An 18,185-nucleotide genomic window follows, 5' to 3' on the forward strand; every position below is an offset into this window, starting at 1 on the left:
GTAGAAATGAAAGCTACCAAGAAAACTTTTAAAGGCCTTTATTTTTAATGCAATATGCTATGTTCAACACTATTCTGATCAAACTAAAAAAAATTAGTGAATTGGCCATATATTAAACTAATTTATTTGATTGAACAAACAGAGCAATAATAAGAATAAGACAAGAGACTGCATAATTGGTAAAATAAACTAATAAATATACTAGTGAACTTAGCATTGAATTGACTAATGATCATTTCTTATGTTTATTAAAAGTAGAGTTGTTTTATTTCATGATAAGGATTTATATATTTTACAATTTCTCTACTCAATCAATTGTTTGTCATAGGTTTGTTGTTATTACTTTTTATGTTTTTAAATTTAAATGTTGTGATTGTCAATATAAAATTATGGAAAGGTCCAACTATTAGGGGACAGTCTATCAAATTTTTGTGCTATTCCTTAATGTGAATTTTTTTTCGTACCTTCCCTCTTAGGGAATTTATAAATGATGAATCATAATTGGATGAATGCTAAAAAAATGAGTGATGAATATGATAATGGGGTGAATGAGTTTTTAGAATTTTCTCAAATAAATTCTCCTAAAAGTATTACACATCATTGCCCTTGCGTAAATTGTCTAAATCTGAGGTGACTAAGTGCTCCACAAATAAAGGAGCATCTTATTTGTGATGGGATCTGCAAGAGTTACACTCGTTGGATATAGTATGGTGAAGTGTTAGGAAAGTCAAATGCGTCCCAACAAGAGAAAATGAATGAAGTTCATGATGATGTGGATATGAATGATCATATAGAGGACCTGATTTGTGACATTAGAGTAGAGACATTTGAACAATCACATGTGATTGAAGGATTGTATAGTAATGCAGAGAAGCCTCTATATCAAGGGTGCTTGAAATATACATTATTGTCAGCAATGGTTATATTGGTCCACTTTAAAGCACAAAGTGGATTGAGTGACAAGAATTTCACTGAGTTGCTTCAGTTGTTGAAGGATGTGCTTCCAGAAGGTAATAAACTACTGGATCATAATTATGATGCAAAAAATATTATGTCCAATAGGCATAGAGGACGAGAAGATACATGCTTGCCCCAATGATTGCATATTATACAAAAGAGAGTTTGAAGGAGAGGACAAATGTCCTAAATGTGCAACACCACGATACAATAAGAAGGGGTCTCTGACAAAGGTATTAAGGTATCTTCCCATTATAACAAGGTTCAAGTACTTGTTTGCTAATACAAGGGATGCGAAGAACTTGAGGTGGTATACGGATGAGAGGATCTCTGATAATAAGCTTCATCATTCGGCTGATTCTCTGCAATGGAAGAAGATTGATAAATTATTCTTGATTTTGGCAATGAACCAAGAAACCTTAGGCTTGGACTTTCAATTGATGGAATGAATCCCTATACTAGTCTCAACAATACACATAGTTCATGGCCTGTGCTCTTAGTGATTTACAACCTATCCCCTCATTTTTGTATGAAATGCAAGTATATGATGTTATCCATGTTAATTTCAAGCCTAAAACAGTCAAGAAATGACATTGATATTTACTTAGCACCTTTGATTGAAGACCTGAAAAAGTTATGGGAGGTAGGTGTAGAAGTGTATGATGCAAATCGAAAGGAGCTTTTTAAAATGCATGCAATGCTCTTTTACACCATAAATAACTTTCCTGCATATGAAAACTTGTCTGCATATAGTATTAATGGACATAAAGCATGTCCTATTTGTGAAGAAGCCACGTGTCATTATCAACTTCAACATAGGAGGAAGACAGTTTATCTAGGCCATTGAAGATTTCTTGAACAGAATCACCCTTATTGTAGATTAAAAAAGCTTTCATTGGCCAACAGGAGTATGGAAATGCTCTAAAGGCATTGACTGGAGACCAAGTATATCAACGGGTGAAATACAATAATGTTCTCTTTAGTAAAAATCAAAAGAGTACAAGAGGAAAAAATATATGGAAAAAGAGGTCTATCTTCTTTGATCTTCCATATTAGCACAATCTTGATATGAGACACTGTATTGATGTCATATATGTGGAGAAAAATGTGTGTGATAGCATTGCTGGAACTCTTCTTAACATACAAGGCAAGACTAAGGATGGTGTTAATGCAAGATTAGATTTGGTTGAATTAGGAATACTTCATGCATTACACCCAAGGTCAGAAGGTAAACGAACTTATTGTCTCCTAGCCTCTCATACATTATTGAGGAATGAAAAAAGGAGTTTTTATGAATGTTTAAATGGTGTGAAAGTGCCTTAAGGGTATTCTTCAAATGTTAGAAGACTTATTTCAATGAAAGATTTGAAATTAATAAGCTTAAAGTCCTATGACTATCATACCTTAATGCAACAACTTCTACCACTTGCAATTCAAGGCATAATGAAAGATGATATGAGACAAACTATAACTAGATTGTGCTTCTTTTTCAATGCTATATATGTAACAAAGTCATTGACCCTAAAAAATTAGATGAATTAGAAAAAGAGGCATGCATTATCTTGTCCCAACTAGAGATGCACTTTGTTCCTATTTTTTTTGATATCATAGTACATCTTATTGTTCATTTAGTGAGGGAGATAAGGTTGTGTGGTCCTGTTTACTTACATTAGATGTTCCCATTCAAGAGATATATGAAAATCCTAAAAAGATATGTGAAGAATCCAAGTTGACTTGAAGCATTGATTGTTAAAAAATATGTTACTGAAGAAGCTATAAAGTTTTGTTCATACTACTTGCCAAAAGCAGAAGCCATTGGGCTTCTTAAATATCATCATGAAGGGAGGCTTTTCGATAAGGGTACATGTGGGATAAATGTAGGAAGCATGGGTCGTGATGAAGTGCTACAAGCACATTTGTATATCTTGAATAATATTGATGAAGTTCAAAATTACATACTTGAGCATAAAGAAATTGTAAGGGCAAAATATGGTCGATTGAGTGAACAAAGGTTATTAGTCAAGCATAATAAGTCTTTCTTAGAATGGTTCAAAAGAAAGGCAGAGCATGATGGTAATGTGTCTAAGACAATTAAATGGATTTTACATGAGCCTAATTTTGATGTCATATGTTGGAGTGGATATGATACTAATGGTTTTTCCTTTTATATAAAGTCCCTTGATGATAAGAGTACTGTGTAAAATAGTAGGGTCATGGTGGTAACTGAATCTATGCACTTTACAAGTTTAAAAGATCAAAAAGCCTAAGTTGGCAACCATTCCTTATTATGGGATCATTGAAGAGATTTGGGAGGTTGACTTTACTAAGTTTAGAGTGCTTATTTTCAAATGCAAATGGATTGAAAATAGTAATGTTGTTCAAGCAGATAAGTTAGGATTTACAATGGTTAATCTTAACAAATTAAGTTATGGGAAGGAGCCCTTTATTATGGCATGCCATGTGAAACAAGTTTTTTATGTCATTGATCCAGCAAGTAAAGATTTGTTCATGGTTTTACAAGGCAAAAAAGTAATTGATGGTGATAAAAGTCAAGAAGCAAAATTGGATATTTTTAAGACTGTTTCTTTCTCAGTAGGGCTACTTAAATTAAATAAAGAAGATTAAGTCGATGATGTGCATGCCACAAGACATGATCATCATAAGGGGATATGGGAGGATGTTCCTATATAAATCTATTGCAAAAGTTAGTTATTTTTTGAGTTATTATTATAATTGTTTATGTTCAATTTATGTACACTTACATTATTTATTGACTTCATTATGTAGGAATATGGCTCAGGATCCTCCCCAATCCATATAAGATCCTCCCCAATCTATACAAGATCCTTCCCAGTGCACACAAGATGATAAATCTGTTCACAACAATCCTAGCAATAAGAGTCAGTCTTCAAGAAGGGTAGACATGGCACGCGAATGAAGGGGTTGACCTTGCGCAGGAGTAATGAGCAGAGGGTGCCTATTCAGTTTAAGGGAAATTAGAGAGCAACTAGACCTAATAAAAGCAAGTATAATAGTTATTTGGCTCTCCTTCCATGTAGCATGCCAAGTATCACTATAAAGGATTGGTATGATGTACCTGAAACGGTGAAGGAGCAGATATGGGACAGTATATCAGTATGTACATTACAATAAACTTATTGACTTATGAAACTTTTTAACTTATATTGTGAATATCACTAATGCATTAGGATTACAACTTATATTTAATGTTCCTCCTAGTGCTGCATTGAGAAGGACTGCAATTCAATATTATGAGGGATGTTGGAAGCAGTTCAAAACTAGTCTAGCCAATAGATATATTCATGTTAAGTTAAAAGAGGGGGAGACTCCTCCTAATCCTCTTACTGATTACCTATTCCTTAATGAGGAGACTTAAAGGGAATTCTATAGAATGCAAACAACTTCAAAAGCTCTGGTTAGTCTATTATTTTTTAGTATTCGCTATAGTTCTTTTGAATTATACAAGAATGCTAATCGTTGTTGTTTTTATTAATAGGAAAGAAGGGCAAAGGCACAAGAGCTAGCTAAGAAGAATGATTGTCCACACACATTGTCTCGTAGGGGTTATGACAAGCGAGAGGAAGAGATGATGAAAGAAAAGAAGAGAAAGCTTGAAGAACTAGCTCAGTCCGATCCTTCTATCATTACAAGGCCACTTTCTCCCATCTCTCGTGAAGATAAATAGAGGGATGCACATCAATCATGCAAAAAGCAAGGAGCCTACACAAGTGAAAAGGCACGTATAATTGCCGAGAAGATTGTAAGTAATTTTAAATTTTATTTTCATAAATTATAGTATAAATTATTTTAATTATTAATCATGTTCATTATTTGTATGTTATAAGATTCTCTTAAAGAACAACAAGCCCAAGGCACCTTCATTCTAGAAGGAAGGAATGATATACTCATTGTTGCTACTAGAAAAGGGGAGCATCCAAGGCGTGCTAAAGGACTTGGATGGGGAGTGGGCATTAGGGACTACTTTGGAACGCCTTCACATATCCCACCTGGAATGTACACAAAAAATGTGGTGTAAGACTTGTTGGAGCAGACAAAAGCTACATTTCATGCAAAAATCACAGCACTAAAAGAGGAGATGATGACTATGATGAGCTCTCCATGATAAAACATTAGCACTCAAGCAACCCAAGAATCTCCTACATGTGGACAAAGTACAAAAGGGAGTTGTGTTGTGCCAAATGTATCAAACAATTCTGAAATCAAAGCGAATAAGCCTTGTAAATTATATATTAAGGATCCTCATAGGCGATTGGTAACATATGGTAGACTTTACAATTTAGGGCCAACCATCCACCACCAACCAATAAAAGATGATCAAGTGAGAGTCACAATTGAAGAATTGAAAGATGATGGTGCCTTTGTCCTATTCCCTACTGACGAGGTCAAAACTGTGGGTGAAGCCCTCAAAAATTTTGTTTTATGGCCAAAAAAGCTCATTAATCTTTTTAATGCTAATAAGGTATAACAAATTCTTATTATTCTTATTTGTTACTTGTATTTTTATTAATTCTTATATTATTTTGAACTATTTTTTTATTATTTAGCATAGTGGTCCATCAAAAGATGTTGCTATGGCCACCACATCCTAAAAGTCACATGCTTCCTTTACAACATTTATCTTTACTAGCATATGTTGAAAACTTTAATAATTTGACATTGCTGATTGATCCAATAGTTTTGGGTAAGGAAAAGTTAAATGTCTATATTGAAAGGGAAGATTTAGTGCGATTATTGATGAGATAGAGTTACCTGTCAAATGATACATGTGTTTCTCATGTAAATATTTTTTTTATTAATATCTAATTATTAATTTCAACTCTTGAGATTGATATGATAATTGATTGTTACAGGTATCTTTATCACCTTTGCACCTTATTGGGCAAAAGCCATAAATTTGGCTTTGTTTGCCTCCAACATATCCAAAATGTTGGGAATGATGATGAAATCAAAGCTGGGTATCTTCGAATAAGATTGAGTGAAGACAATCAGGAATGCTACTTGGCACCACATGTTGACTTGTAAGAAACAATTTTAAATTGTTGATTTATAAGCTTTTCTTGTTGTTGGATAATCAATTCATTTTATATTTTATAGGGATCATTGGCAATTGATCATTCTTTGTCCGAAGTTGAACCATATTTTGTTTTTGTGCTCTACCTATAGCAAGCCAGGAAAGGAGATAAAAAAAAACAATGAACACATAAGTTACTTTTGTTTTTGTAATGTTTAAGTTACTATCAAACCATATAAGATAATAACTCCTATTGCATTTTTTTTAACTAGAGCGATGATGACTTATCAAACCATGAAAGAAGAAAGAAACCATTCCAATTAAAGGAACCTGCATGGATAATGCCTAAGGTAGTTTTGATTTGTCAAGTTGAACGAAGCTATTATCATATATAAGACTAATTATATGTTCTTCCATACAGAATCAAAGGCAACCCAAGCTCAGTGCTGAATGCAATTACTACGTGATGTCACACTTGGTTAATATCATCACTCTTGGGACTATTGAGTTTTCTAAAGAGGTAATCATGTTTTTACCCATTATTTTATATATATATACTTACATGTAACCAATTATGATTTTTTAGTTTTGAATACAGATGTTTGACAATACTGATCCTTTATCGTTCGATAAAATAAAGGGGATTTGCACTTATTGGGCAGAAGGATTTTTAAAATTCACAAACTTGTGAGTTCAAGAGTTATCATGTTTTAGATTCAATTAATGGTTTGTTGATATGGAATAATTTGTAATTTAATTGTTACTAGTTTGTTTGAAATGGCTTTTACATACATAAATATTATAAGGGATTAAATTATAAATATATGATGTTTTGTTATAGTTGTAGACTATCTCGTCCTAGTGATTTTCATGTTTATAAGGAGGTTGGGAAAGAAAATGAATGGAATATTTAAAAAAAAATAACACTTTCTACACCAGTTGTTGCATTAACCAGTGTAGAAAGTAATACTTTCTACACCAGTTATTGCAACAATTGATGTAGAAAGTATCACTTTCCACACCGGTTTTTCGTGCAACTAGTGTAGAAAGAGAAATTTCTACACCAATTGTTGGTGTAAGCAATATAAAAAGTGTAACTTTCTATACCGGTTTTCATGTAACTGGTGTAGAAAGTTCTCCTCACAGCTTTTTTTTAGGGTTCTCATCTCTTAAATGACTTAATGGTGTTTTAACCGGTGTAAAAACAAACATTTTACACTAGTTCAATAACCGATGTAGAAAGTCAAGACATTTTACACTGGTTGTGGAATTGGTGTAAAAAGCCTTTTTTAATCGGTGTAAAAGGCCTTTTTTATAGTAGTGTCTTTCTCATATTTTGTACCCCCAGGTCTTGATATTTTAAATTTTAATCTTATTTGAGTCTTAAATGTCAATGAACTAATTATTCAATGACCCAAAACATGCATGAAACTATCATAGAGAAAATTTATAAGGCATGTAATTATTAATTTATTTTTAATTATTAAATTAATTTTCAATTATTAATATATATTTAAATAAATTTACCTCTTCTAACCTATGGTTCTAACTTTGCCACTAAGAGACACACACACACACACACACACACCCACCATCTACAGCGGCAATACCATCAATTTAAAGTTAGTGGGTTGGAAAATGTTTTTTTTTTGTTTTTGTTTTATCATGATGAATGACATCCACTTCATCCTCATTTTCTTAACCAAAACTTATATGGAAATAACATCAAGTCATGATATATATATATATATATATATAAATGGTGACAATGATTGGTAATTTGGGTTGATAGATTTTTTTTTACTATTAAATACCTAGTTAGCAAAACATATAATACCTTAAACACGATGTCACTAGTTTCGTTGAGAAAAAAGTAGTAATAACAATTGCTCCACCTTAAAGTGCTAGTCACTATTTTATGAATACTTTAGTAATAAAAATAATTTATTTCAACCTAAAGTTAAATTATAGTTAATGATTAGTGTTAATGTCCATTAGACATTAGCTGAGGGGTAATATTACAATGAGCTATTTTAACGCTTGAGAGCCAATATTTGCAACAAATAGTTTCTCGTGAAATTGTTGGGTTTAATCCTTTAATTCAACCCAATAAATCCTTTTTGCTTAAGAATACGTATAAGAGCTTGTCAAAGAAGTTCAATTACTTTAACTTTTTGAAACTAAATTAATATTCTAAAGATAAAAGATAAAAATATGTGTGACCAATGGATAATTTTTGGGAAACAATATATATCACCTTAATATTTATGTTTTTGTAAATAATTAGTAAGATTTCTAGAAGAGAGAATAAGAATGGAAGGATCTTATGATGACACTACTACCAAAAAAGAAAAAAAAAATCTATGGGAGCATTTATTATTCGACCTATAGAAGGTTTACCAAGATTCTTCATATGTAGCTGTGAAATAGACTGAAACGGACAAAAGAACTAATACACAAGAGTTATAGAATTGAAGCCAAAACGTGTTCCGTTACCTTTCATTAAGCCAATAAACATCTAGCATTTGCATTTGTAACGTTTTAGCTGATTACCTGTTTTCGTTCAGAGTCCTAACACTATAAATAGGACTCACTTTGTTGTAAGAGAGCTCAGACTAGAAATAAAACTCAGAGTTTTCTCTTTTCATTCAGTTTCAATGTCATTTTGGTATCAAAGCTAGTCCAGAGAGCGAGAGAGTGAGTTAAAGTTGAGAAAGTACGCTGGAGAGAAGAGAGATTCAAAGGAGGAGTCCCTGACGTCTTCGCATTTTGCAATCCAGGCATTTTCTCAGAAAACTAACATCACCATCGTGCTCAGGAGGTCTGAAAACATGAAACAGGAGGTTCCCCGTCACTGGAAAACACCACACGCGCCGTCATGCACCATCCGGAGGTTGAAGACGCTGACGTCACCTGCCACATCAACAATCTGACCAGTCAACGACAGGTCAGCCCAGTAGTGTTCTGCCACGTGTCATTGTCGCCACGTCACTGTACCCAGTCAGCCAAAGTTTTAGAAATTACATTTTCGCCCCAATTCTTTCAGTAATTCCATATTGACCCCAATATTTTCATAAAATCCATTTTTACCCCTAATCTTTTGGAAAATTACATTTTTACCCCTAATCTTTCCTAAAATTACACTTTTGCCCCTTTATTTTACCTGAATTCCATTTTTGACCCCTATATTTTCCATAAATTGTAGTTTGACCCCTTCATTTTTTAAAATTCCCATTTTTTCCCTAGCCTTTCAAAAAATCCCATTCTATCCCTATATCTTTTCAACGTTTCCATCTATACCCCAATCTTTCTTATATTCCTAGTCTTGACACCTATCCAAAATGCCTCCAAGACGTAGACATGTGCACGAGGTTAAGATGGAAAAGATGAGACGTAGGATACAAGAGTTGGAAGCCACTATGGAATTGCAGCGAACTCTGTTAAACAACAACAGAGAAAACTTAAAGGGAGATTCGAGAAGCAGCAGTTCGTCATCCACTGACAACCGCCGCCGTCCACAACAACAATTTCGCCCTAATGATATCAAGGTCGACATTCCTGAATTCGAGGGAAGACTCCAGTCAGACGAGTTTGTAGATTGGTTGCAAACTGTTGAACAAGTATTTGAATACAAGGAGATTCTAGATGCGCAGAAAGTCAAAATTGTCGCCCTCAAACTCAAGAAACATGCTTCTATTTAGTGGGAAAACCTCAGACGGAAGCAAGAACGTGAGGGAAAGTGTAAGATTGAGACCTGGGAGAAAATGAAACGCCAGCTCACTAGGAAATTTTTGCCAGATCATTACCACCAGAATAATTTTATCCAGTTGTAAAATCTTCGATAGAGATCTTTATTTGTAGAAGAATATACTAGAGAGTTTGAACAACTTATGATGAAGTGTGATATTCAGGAGAAGGAGGAGTAAACAATAGCCCGGTACCTTGCAGGCTTAAACACAAATATCAATCGTCCAGTCCAGCTTCAACAATATTGGACCTTGGATGATGTCATACGTCTAGCCATGCGTGTTGAGAAGCAGATGCCCAAGAGATCCACTTTCCAACCTTCATCCTCTAAGGGTTATCTAGAAGGCTGTAAGGCAGAATTTTAGCAGACCAACTCCTCAAGCAAGCCACAACCTACTGCTATGCACAAACCACCATCTAATGCTGCCAAGGAATCTGGTTCTAAAGCAATCAAATGCTTTAAATGCCAAGGATTTGGCTACATTGCTATGGACTGTCCTACTCGAAGGGTTGTCACCATTCGAGAAGGATCAAGGTATGAAGCACTTGAAGAAGATGAGGAGGACACTGAGTTCTACGGCATTGATCTCGTATATGACGAGGAGGTCACACTTGTTGATCAAGGAGAAGCATTGGTGCTTAGACGAAGTCTGCATACAACAGTAGTCAAAGAAGAACCTTGGCTACGACGCAACATTTTTCATACTCATTGCATGGCCGAAGGAAAAGTTTGTAATGTCATCATTGACAGTAGAAGCTGTGAAAATGTAGTATCTGACTACATGGTGGAGAAGTTGAAGTTGCCAACACAAGATTATCCGCAACTTTACAAGCTTCATTGGCTCAACAAAGGGAATGAGGTAAAAGTTTCTAAATAATGCCTTGTGACCTTTTCTATTAGGAATCGATATTGTGATAAAGTTTTATGTGATATTGTTCCCATGGATGCATGCCACCTTCTCTTGGGGAGGCCATGGCAATATGACCGACATGCTATACACAACGGGCGAGCGAACACTTATTCTTTTATGAAAGATGGTGTCAAGTTCACACTAGCACCTCTACCACCCAGTGAGATTAACCAATCTTCAAAGGAATCTAGTGTCTCTAAGCCGTTAGTATCTTTGTTGACTAAGGAGGAATTCAAGGTGTTGAAATCTGAAGCCTAAATGATGAGCTTTATTCCGGTGCTTGAGGTGAACGACGAGACGGCCAATCCACCTGGAGTCATTCTGCTATTGTCAGAATTTCCAGATGTAATATCCAATGAGATACCACCAGGGTTGCCTTCAATGTGAGACATATAGTATGCCATTAACTTCGTTCCAGGAGCAGTCATTCTTAATAAGCCTACTTACAAGATGAGTCCCCGGGAACATGCCAAAGTCCAACGGCAAGTTGAAGAGTTGTTGAAGAAAGGGTTAGTTCGAGAAAGTATCAGCCCTTGTACTGTACCTGTTCTTCTAGTACCTAAAAAGGATGGAAGTTGGAGAATGTGCATTGACTGTCGAGCTGTCAATAAGATCACTATTAAGTATCAGTTTTCGATACCTCGGCTTGATGATATGCTGGACCAGTTGCATGGTGCCACTACTTTCTCTAAAATTGACCTTCGTAGTGGGTACCATCAAATCAGAATTCGGCTAGGAGATGAATGGAAGACCGCTTTCAAGACCAGAGATGGCTTATATGAGTGGAATGTGATGCCTTTTGGGTTAACAAATGCCCCTAGAACATTTATACGCCTAATGAATTAGGTATTAAGACCCTTCATTGGTAAATCTATTGTTGTGTACTTTGATGATATTCTTATTTACAATAAGAATCAAGAGGAGCATTTAGATCACTTGCGGCAAGTTTTGCAAGCCTTGCGTGAACAGAAGCTTTATGCAAATCTCAAGAAGTGCACCTTCCTTACCAGCGAAGTTGCATTCTTGGGTTACATCATTACTGCAGAGGGTGTTCGCGTTGATCCAAGCAAAGTTGTAGCCATTGACAGCTAGCCAATTCCAAAATCTATCCAGGAGGTTCGAAGCTTTCATAGATTAGCTTCTTTCTACAGGAGGTTTATCCATAATTTTAGCTCAATTGCTGCACCACTTACAGATTGCACCAAAGGAGAGAAGTTTTAGTGGACAGAGCAAGCTCAGAAAATCTTTGAGAAGCTTAAGAAGAAGTTAACTGAAGCTCCAGTCCTAGCTCTTCCTAACTTTGACCGAATGTTTGAAGTTAGCAGTGATGCTTCTAACACCGGCATTGGTGCTGTCTTAAGCCAGGAGGGCCATCCCATTGCCTTTTTTAGTGAGAAGCTTAATGATGCCAAGTTTAAATATTCTACCTATGATAAGGAATTCTATGTCATTGTTCGAGCTCTCCAATATTGGAGTCATTATCTCCTGAATAAAGAGTTCATACTTTTTTTCGAATCATGAGGCTCTCAAGTATTTGAATTCCCAGCAGAAGATCAGCCGCAGACATGCTTGTTGGAGTGAACTTTTACAGTCTTATCCATTCCTTATCAAACATAAGGCTGGAACTCTGAATTCTGTAGCTGATGCCCTTAGTCGTCACCATGTGCTACTTATAACACTGCAAACCAAGGTTGTTGGATTTGACCTTGTCAAAGAGTTGTATCAGGATGATCTTGATTTCTGAGGAGTGTGGGAAGCAACTATAAATCAACCTTTCCACCAGTTCTACAGACACGATGGGTTTTTATTTCAAGGTAAAACCCTTTGTATTCCACAGGGTTCCTTGAGAGAAGCCATAATTTGGGAAGCACATGACGATGGATTAGCTAGACATTTTGAACGACATAAGACAATTAACCTAGTGAAGGAGAACTTTTACTGGCCTCGACTTGAACGGAATGTCAACAGGCATATACAGAGATGCAGAATTTATCACTTGGCTAAATCCAAGGGTCAGAATACTGGACTATACATGCCTCTGCCAATTCCAGAAGTACCTTGGGAAGATATAACTATGGATTTTATTCTGGGTTTACCACAAACTCAGAGGTAAAAAGATTCTGTCATGGTAGTTGTGGATTGTTTCTCAAAAATGGCCCATTTCATCCCATGCCAGAAGACCAACGATGCTGTTCAAGTAGCAGACTTGTACTTTAAGGAGATTGTGCGTCTTCATGACATTCCTAAAACTATCACTTCTGACTATGATGTGAAGTTTCTTAACCACTTTTGGCGGACATTATGGAATAAGATGGGAACTAAGCTCCAGTTTAGCAGCGCTAGTCATCCCCAAACAGACGGTCAAACTGAAGCTATAAATAGGATTCTTGGTAATCTTCTTCACAGTTTTGTAGGGAAGAATTTGAAGCAGTAAGATCTTATTCTTGCTCAAGTTGAGTTTGCTTATAATAACTCTATCAACCAAGCAACTAGGAAGTGTTCGTTTGAAGTTGTTTATGGCACTCTTCCCTTTAGTCCACTAGACTTGACCCCTTCACTTGATAAGCAGCAATATAGCTCTGATGTTGACTAAAGGGCTAAGGAAATTAAGAAGTTGCATGAGCAAGTTTGCGAGCGAATCTAAAAGCAGAATTTGAGATACAAGGCTCAACGTGACAAGCATCGAAGACAGCAGACTTTTAAGGTAGGAGACTTGGTTTGGATACATCTACGAAAGGAACGATTTCCTAAACAGCCAAACGCCAAGTTGTCCCCAAGAGCTGATGGTCCGTTCAAGATAGTACAAAGGATCAACAATAATGCTTACAAAGTGGAATTACCTGATTCTTATGGTGTATCTGCCACCTTCAATGTTGCTGATCTATCCCCTTACATTAACGATAATGCCGAATTTGACTCGAGGGCGAGTTCTGCTGAACCCGGGAAGGATGAAACGGACTGAAATGGATAAAAGAACTAATACACGAGAGTTACAAAATTGAAGCCAAAACGTGTTTCGTTACCTTTCATTAAGCCAATAAACGTCTAGCATTTACATTTGTAATGTTTTAGCTGATTACCTGTTTTTGTTCATAGTCCTAACACTATAAATAGGACTCACTTTGTTGTAAGAGAGCTCAGACTAGAAATAAAACTCAGAGTTTTCTCTTTTCATTTGGTTTCTGTGCCAAGCTGCTTTCAAGTAGGTATGAGAATGCTTTAGGTGTGTTTGGTTCGAGGGAAAGGGAGAGGAAGTGATGGAGAAGATGTAATATTCTCCTTCTTCTAATTCCATAATTACTCTAACTCTCAAGTAAATAGGAAATAGGATTATAATGATTAACATAATACCAAGTTTCAATAGTTAACAAAATGTAGATACCAATTTTACAAAACTAAAATCATTTTCAAAGTCATACAATTAGATAAATAAGAGTTTCATAAATATGCAGAAGCATGGCATTATTATATGAATGAGTGCATTTATTTAAGAATTTGAAACAAGAAAATTTCTGAAAAATTTTGAGGTGTGCACCATGGCTCATGGAACATGCGCCACAGTGTGTTTGCCTCTGTGACACACATCGTGGCTCATAGTACCATGCATCGCGGCACAATTGCACGAATTTTGATAATAAATTCTATTGTTAACTTGACAGCATTAGGGGCAACTTCTAATATGCCCCAAATCTTTGTCTAACGTTCGGTTGACGCTAACTAGGTATTTACAGAAAGCTCTTTCTAAGCTCTAACTAATAGTATTGGTTATAGACTCAAATTCTTTCTAAATCAAAAATTGGACACACTTTTCAAAACTTATACTTTTTGAACAATTTTCACAAAACCAAATATCCAAACCATTTGCCAAAATGCCAATAGCCATGGACACCAATTTGATCACATACAAATTATTAAGACTAACTCATGCAATGCACCATATCACATGAAATACTCACAGATTAAATTTTCACTACTCAACCCCTTAATCTCAAAAACATACAAGGGAGAGTTTACCACAATTTTCATCAAGTCACTTTATAATTATCTCATAATATGCTCTGTTCTTACTTGCATTAGTATATTGGCCCTATCACAAATAACATATATCATCAACTAACTCCCTAGGGCCTAAAATACACTTACAATTTACAATTTACACAATGCAAGTAAGGATCAAATGAGAATTACTAATTGGCAATTGAAATTGACATACACATACACATATAAATACTCAAAATAAAGAGGCCTACTACAATAGGATCGCAGTCCTAAGCCTCTGGATATTTTCCTCTGTCCACACTTCTTGAGCTATTTCCTGTCATATTGAAGATAATGGGGTGAGTACAAACATTCAGTAACCAAGGCTCGACTAACCTATACTAATGTATGTCAATTAGTTTAAAATGCAAATGGCATATAAATAATTCTTCAGACTAGGTAAAACATTTAAGAATATACATCCACATTTTTAAGTAGCAAATTGGGAAAATAATGCTTATAAAAATTTCCATATCAAGAGAGTTGGTCATACAAGTCATTGACAGGTAATCAGAAGTAATTAAGACTCATTCATGATTATCATTATCAGGGTCACAATGCAGATAACCATGTGCCCTTACTCACTGCATGCATAACCACACCTCCCTTATATCCTCCTTATTCCTCTGACATGAAACTGTGAGCGATAACACAATGGGATAGTCTATATTCCATGACTTCCCTAACCTAAACACTTGTGAGGGGATTACCTAGCTAAAGCGCACCTAACTCACTTATGGAATATGGTTTCCTCCTTTTCTCACACTATAGGGTGTCATACACCTTAGACTAGCTTTCTCGTTGAACCAGTGGATAGTTAGCTAAGTTTGAGTTTCTCATTAAACTAATGGGACAGTCCCCCATTGAACAAGTGGGACAATATAAATATAATCAATCTAGACAAACCATCATATAGATGGGGCCTTACCACGTGGATTTTATGATCTACTCCTCTTTCTAGGCGAACTCCCGCCTTTCAAGATCATGCAATGCATATTCATCCCATAATTCACACTTTATACAATTCATAAAACTTCACATTATCCATTTGATTAAACTTCATCATTACACAAATCATTAGACTTCTTAAACATATTTTCATGGAACTTCAAATCAAATAAGTTATTGAACTCTAATTTCACAATCACTGTACCTCACACTTTCAAAATCATTAAACTCCACTAGTTTAAACATCATTGAACTTCTTATAAATAAAGATTCATGTTACTTCTCAAATCATAAATTCATTGAACTCCTAATAAACACAATATGAAAATCCACTGATATTGTTCTTAAAGAATTTCACATCACATGGCATAAAACTCACAAAATCAATCTAGTAGATTTTCTAACAAATCAAGACATACTTGCATTTCATTTTAATTTACACATTTCAATCAATTATAAATCCATAAACTAATAAACACACAAAAGTATAAGATAGAATTTCCCCTATTACCTCAAACCTTTGAGAGGTCAAAGGTTTCACCCCTCAATTACTCCCAAAACTTTCAAGAAGCTTAAATGGTGTCAAAAGTAGTTACTCTATAAGCATTTACCATAAAAAACATCAATATCCATATTTAAGCTATTTTTCACTAACACTTCAACATTTCTTAATACTCAAGATTCATTCTTGACTCATGTAAAAGTACCCATAAGGCTTCTTAGCTTCCTTTAACCCTCATTAATAACATTAAGCTCTTAAATGGTCATTAATGAAACCACATTATTCCCAACTACCATATTTATGAGAATTTTGAACATTTAATGTCCTCCAACTATCAATTATCATAAATACCAAATTTACTTAAATCAATCTACTCCCATTAACTTTATTTAAGTAAATGGGTTTAGACTCATAGCTTCTATGGATCGAAAATCACCATTATCAATCAACCCTAACTTCTACCATCAAGAAAATGGAAGAAGAGAGAAAGATTTAAGTAAGGAAGCTTACCTTTAGTGTTTATGAGTTTTAAATTACTCCTATAAGTCAGTTTCTTCAAGCCCAAGCTTAGCTCTTTCGTCTCTCTCTCGATTTCCTTCGTTTTTCTCCTCTCTTTTGCTTCAGTTTTGCAACTTAATACAGTAAAAATCTGACCATATGTCATGGGCGAATGCACAATGAGCTGAGGTGCATGGCACAGAGAGCCTCTCCCAAGCATGTTGTCACACATGCACTGCGGCATGTGGCATAAAATCACTTTCTTCATAAATTCTTCCTCTTACATTCCTGGGTAACTTGATTCTCCTTTGGACCTGCATTTAAAGCTGAAATAGAGACCAAACACGCTCGTTAGGCCTCTCTAGCCACACACCTGACCAATACACTTAATTAGTCTATTTGAGCTTAATTAATCTGATTTAAAATTGAGGATGTTACAGGGGAGGGTTTTAATATTACCTTGTTTGGTTTTATTATAGGGGAGGGGAGGAGTTTTTAATAATCTTTTGGTTGATTTAGGAGGAAAGGTAATAACCAATTTACTATTATATCCATATACATTAGTTTAAATTTTTTTTTAATTGTTCCTTGTTGAAAATAATTTTACACTTCAATTTAAATTGTATGATTTTTTAAAAATTCACTCTCATCTCATCACATTATCAACATGTGAATAAAAAAATTAAACCAATAATTATCATGATAATAATTTTTTATAAAAATAAATAACTCCCGTAAATATATAATAAAATATGAAGAATTGTAACTTAAAAAAAAATCAATGAGATTAGTTGAGGATTGGGAGTGCCTGTAATTGATAATTGAGTAGGTGACCATTTCATAGCAAATGCTAGATTTATTTTTATTAAATGTTTTGTAGCAATGGTTCATTTATTTTTAAAAATTAGCATGTGACAATCCGCACAAAGTGTTGTTTAATTTAAATGTTGTATGGGAAAATCTGACTTCTAGGGATAATTTGCAAGTGATTATGCTATTTTTACATGCAAGTTGTTTATGATTCTAGACCAATTTGGGTTAAACGTTCATAATCTCCAAGTATTTAAAAGTAATGGCAATTACAAGTGAAATATTTCCGACTTCTAAGTCAAAATTAGTAACTTAACAGTCTTTTTATATAGTTTACATGTTAAACTGTTGGATTTGAACGCATGGTTTGTGCATATGAAAATAGTTTTCTTTACTATTTTTCACCTTATAAACCTGTTGGAACAAGAAGTCAACTTAAAGCATTTATAAGCGAGATCTCTAAGTTACAAGTCCAAATATGGGATTTACAAGTTATCTTCTGTACCTAAAATGTGATATAGTTTGATCTGAACATAGGATTTATGCTGGTGAAAATAGGGATAAGGGAAGAGGAAAGTGGAAGGTAGTAAGAAAACATGGAAAATGACAAACCAAAGAGGAAGAAGGCTTATTGACATTGTTTATACCTTATGTTGTTACTAGTGTTCTGGATTTATGATTCCCTACTTTTGTAATTGTTCTAGATATGGTATTTAATTAG

This window comes from Prosopis cineraria, unplaced genomic scaffold (assembly GCF_029017545.1).
Source record: "Prosopis cineraria cultivar Desert tree isolate PC_DT_omini unplaced genomic scaffold, ASM2901754v1 PC8, whole genome shotgun sequence".
Classification (NCBI taxonomy): domain Eukaryota; kingdom Viridiplantae; phylum Streptophyta; class Magnoliopsida; order Fabales; family Fabaceae; genus Prosopis; species Prosopis cineraria.